The sequence below is a fragment of the Mastomys coucha genome, unplaced genomic scaffold (assembly GCF_008632895.1).
Source record: "Mastomys coucha isolate ucsf_1 unplaced genomic scaffold, UCSF_Mcou_1 pScaffold16, whole genome shotgun sequence".
NCBI lineage: Eukaryota > Metazoa > Chordata > Mammalia > Rodentia > Muridae > Mastomys > Mastomys coucha.
The window spans coordinates 73,994,985-73,999,810 of NW_022196898.1; the positions used below are offsets into that span (position 1 = coordinate 73,994,985).

Sequence of the window (4,826 nt, forward strand, 5' to 3'; positions counted from 1 at the left end):
GCCTGCCCCTTGCCCTCTCCCTCCCTCTCCCTTTCTCTGCTGTGTGTCCGTAGTGTAATTTTTGTCCTTCCTGATCCTAACAGCTACAGAGCTTCAAACCACAGCCACTCACTAGCTGTTTCAGGAGTGGATGAATGACTGATGTAGTTTTCAGTCAGACACCTGCCTCAGTAGAGTAAAAGGATGTGTTTGTTCAATAAACATATCCAGCAGGTCTTCTGTCATATTTGTTTATTGCACAAGGTCAATTTTAACATTAAGGAGTTTCATTTCCTTTGGATGAGAACTCTTGACTTGCTTGTTTCCACTGCTTACTTTATTCAAGCCATAACCTGGAGAGAGTTGGCCTCTTTGCTCATGTGGACTTTAGAAAGAAAGGTTGACAAAGTCAAAGTAGGAGGAAAACACTCTTTCTCAAATTAGTGGCGTTGCCTAAAAACTTGTAGGATCTGGCTACCTTACGAGCACAGATCTTATAGTTTGGTTGTAAGCCTAGTGTTTAAGGGCTGAACCATCTCTCCAGTCCAAGAGCACAGATCTAACAGAACCTTTGTTCTTTCTTTTTTCCTAATCTGATCCATTCCAATTTTTAAAAAACAAAAGCATTACATAGAAAAGGCCAGGTCATTCTTCCTTGGCAAATACTAGGAGATAAATATTGCATAATTGCTAGAGTACTGGGCATGTCCCCAAAGAATGAGCTGATGCCAAATTATAACATTTTGTTGTTTAAAATAGAAAACAAGTGTGCTAAAAGTATTTATAAAGAAAAGCTGATATGTTTGACTGTATGGAGAAACAGCAAAGACAATCGAAAAAATATCTTCTGTGATTCCTTCCCTAGACAGCTACATGGAGGCTCTAGCCCAGGACCAGTGGGTCCCAGTGATGAGTCAAAATCTGAACAGAAGATGTAGAGGGGGAGTGAAGTGGACGTGGCTGAGTAAAGGAAGTGGGTCACTGAAGACCTATCCCTGGCTTTGGTTCCCTAGAGCTAGGTGTCCCCACTGTGACATCACAGCTATCATGTGCCACGGACCGGGGTTTCTCGCGGGGGCCCCTTGTTCCGCGGGACACGGGATTCTGGCCAGGTGGACACGGGATAAGGCTCTGACAATCAGATTACACACACGGGTGGTGTAAAATCTGAGTGTATTTCTTTTAAAATAACATGAGGCTTTTACAATGATTGTAAAAGAGAAATGAAAAATCTGGCAGCTCAACAGTTGAGGTACCTCTGAGGCTATCTGAAACATACTGGGTCTAAAGCAGCAGCTATCTCCTCTGAACTGGTGGGCCACCTCTGAGTTTGGGGTGCCAGGCAACAATGCGGAGGCAGGAGGCTGACTTTCCTTGAAGTTTTCGCCTCAAATACCGCCATCACGCAGGTGTCCGTGGCAATCATGTGAGCTGTTTCACATGGCACAGCTTCTCAAAGGTAGTAAACTAAGAACTCTGAACCTCAACAAAAAGCAATGCCCTCCTTTCTTCATTTGGCTGTATCAGCTGTTTTCCCCATAGCAATGTAAAGTCTAATAGGGGATAATTCAGGACTGACATGTGAAAGGTTTCAGAGACAAAGAAGTCTCATGATTTTCATTGGATATAAATCATTCACATATAGATGCTGCTTTTGTGTGCTAAAATTAATGTTTCAAAAATTAAGATAAGAGAAGTTCTAGATTGATAGAGCACTAGATAATAAACAGAAGATCAAGGAATAAGTCGTTCAGATATAGGATTTTAAGTTAGTTAGGCACACATGGATAGGACTTTGGGGAGAAAGGGGCATGTAAATTCAATTTTTTCTAATTTCGTCTTACCTCAGAGGGAGTCTATACAGTCAAGAATGATATAAATTATAACAAAAGTTGACCAGGAAATTAAGTGGCTGAGTTTGGTTCTAAAAATACATATAACATTTTCTAAATGACACCAGTACTCTTTCATAGAAACGAAATGTCATAAGAAATCAGATATCACTTGTGAACAATGTTTCTGTAGCTATATTTATATTTTGAATCAGGCCTTTCATCATAACAAATTATAAATAAAATATGAAACCTCTGCCTCACACATTCATAGCAAATGCATATACAGTGAATGCCTAAATTAGTTTTCACTTCGCTCAATGAATCCAGCCCTGATATGGAATAAGTCCTTGCTGTTTTAAAAGTCTATAGCCTAGTTTAATCAAAACTAATACACACTGGAGAGAAATAATTTCTAAAAGATGGCAAAGCTCACAGAGGCCATTGAAATCTGCAGGATCTCATATAGAACTAAGCCTGGCATAACATCAGCTGATATCACCCCCTGAGGTTATCTACAAGTCAATCTTCTCAGTGACTCTGGGACTGACTTCCAGAAACTCTAGAACTGCGAGAAGAGATGAAAGCTATTGGATGCTGGCTTTTCTTTTTCTTTTTAAACACTGTCTTGCTACGCAAACATAACTAGCCTAAAACTCACTATGTAGTACAGGCTAGTCTCTAGATTAAGGCAATCCTCCTGCCTCATTCTTCCAATTGCTGAGATTATATAGGCTTACAGGCATTCACCACTATTCCTACAATAATAATATATTGCATTATTAGCCCCTAAAAGTCTAAACAGAGTACATGTGTCTGCATGTGTGCTTGCTTGTACCTTTTTATTGTTTCATGTGTGAAGTGTTTAATGATACATTTAAAAGAATATCTGAAAGAAAGTTGATGTTCAAGGAACATCCACTGTCTATCTACTAGACTACAAAACTGATCAGGGTTTTTTTTCCTACTTTTTACCAGGAAGGTTGGACCCTAAATTGGATTTGCGCATTCCCTTAGCCACTCTTCATCCATTCACAGCATCTTTCTAGATTCAGACCCCATCTTCTCTATCTAATCATTTTTCCTATATCACTTCCTATGGAACATCCATGTATAAAATTCATCAGTAATTAAGATCTCCTGTACTGTGAAATCAACTTCTGCTTTGTTTCCAAATGCCAAATAATATTTTGAATTCTCACTTCTTTTCTTGGAATGCAAAGCCCCTTGGAGGATTTTTTACTTCTTTCTGTAACCCACAGGATCAACTAAAATGTTTGGTTTGAAACATAAATATTAATTAAAGTTACTGTCATGAGAGGATCTCCATCAAGTCTTTTCATTTGACTACGTGTCTCAATGTCAAAGGAAATCACTAGAGTTGTTGATAGTTGTGGCTTCAGGGCATTAAAACTTGAATATGTTCTGAAACTTAGAAAATGTATTAAAACAGAAGACACATAAAATACATAAAATAATAATTTAATTTATGTCCCAAGAACATTTAAATATGAATATTTTATTCCTCATTAAGTGATATTATTACTTCTCATTCTTATTTGGTGCTTGAGTTTCAGCTCTAAGAAGCCCCTGGGAAAGAACACAGTATAGCAAAATAATTTGTAAAGTAAAACTAACTGCTCATTTATTCTTCAAGGAATTCAGTTTTTAATATTAACTTTTTCATTATCTAACACCTTTCTTAGCCTAACATATTATAAAAAATAAATCTAATTAAGTTACATAGTTTCTATAAAGAAATTTCTCCATAAAGTTAAGTATCATTTATCTCCAGAGGAAACTATATTTTTAAAAATTAATATTAGGATATTATCATTTCAAACCTTATGTAATGCAAATATATATAAGTTGCATTTAACACTTCTGTTTTTGCATTTATTCCTAGTGTGAAGAGTTCCACTTAACCAAAACTGCCTAAGAACATGCTCTGATTTCAGTGCCTAAACATGATGTGAACAGCCTCAAGAAAGAAGTAGCTTAAGAAATCTTAAAATTTACATCCTCTTGTTTTGTTTTTTTTTAATTCACTTCTCTTCCTTTTGGGGGCTAAAATTTTTTGGTGAGATAAATTAGATAAACAAGAAAAGTCAAGAAAAGAAATAGCAGCTATAAAGCAAAAATGATGAACAGATTAAATTCCATGTCAGTCATGCTAACAGCATGATTATTTGTTTTAGGCATTTAATGTGTAGATTATTATGGTTTGAATACCTAACAAGATACTATGTTCAATTTATTATACCATAAGACACAAGAAAACATATAAAATAATGGTTTCAATTATGTCCCAATAGCATGACTAAAACAGTATTAAATATAATTGTTACACAATTATGTTTATACAGTGTGAATATATGTACATTTAGGGCATTAATTCTCACATACATACATGTTTATTTCATAGTTTTAAATATGTAAATTCAAATATTATCATTTAAATAGGTTATGCACATATACTGCTGTGTATTCATTCCATTTTATTGTTAACTAATTCTTGCAACAATTATATATAGTATTAATAAATAGCATTGTTAACCCTACTTTTTTAATATACAAATTTGAAGGACAGAGATCAATAACCTGACCAAAGTTGCACATAGTAATGATGGACCAGAAGGATTTAAACATAGACAATCCTCATTTAACACTTCTGCTTTTGCATTCATTCATAATGTTTGTTCCTCATTAGTGGGAGGACTAGAGAACATAGTTGAGGATTCAGGAGTAAAGACTAGATGGAGGAAGCAGGTTCCTGAGAGGTGCACCTTTGAGCCTTTGAGAAGGATGCATAGTGTGGTGGTTTGAAGAGGAATGGCTCTCATAGGCTCAGAGATTCCAATGCTTGGTCATCAAGAAGTGGCACGATTAATATGGTGTGGCTTTGTTGGAGTTAGTGTGTCATTGTGGATGGAATTTGAGGTTTCTAATGCTAAAGTCAGGCCAAGCCAGCCTCTCTCTCTCTCTCTCTCTCTCTCTCTCTCTCTCTCTCTCTCT

General features: G+C 36.2%; 1 long non-coding RNA gene across 1 annotated transcript; it reads left to right on the forward strand.

Annotated features, from left to right (window-relative positions):
* The first annotated feature begins 1,318 nt into the window (after positions 1-1,318).
* On the forward strand, positions 1,319-4,012 carry LOC116094311. Its single transcript, XR_004120040.1, has 2 exons — positions 1,319-1,438; positions 3,718-4,012. It is a non-coding gene; the product is annotated as an uncharacterized LOC116094311 (long non-coding RNA).
* The last annotated feature ends 814 nt before the right edge of the window (positions 4,013-4,826 follow it).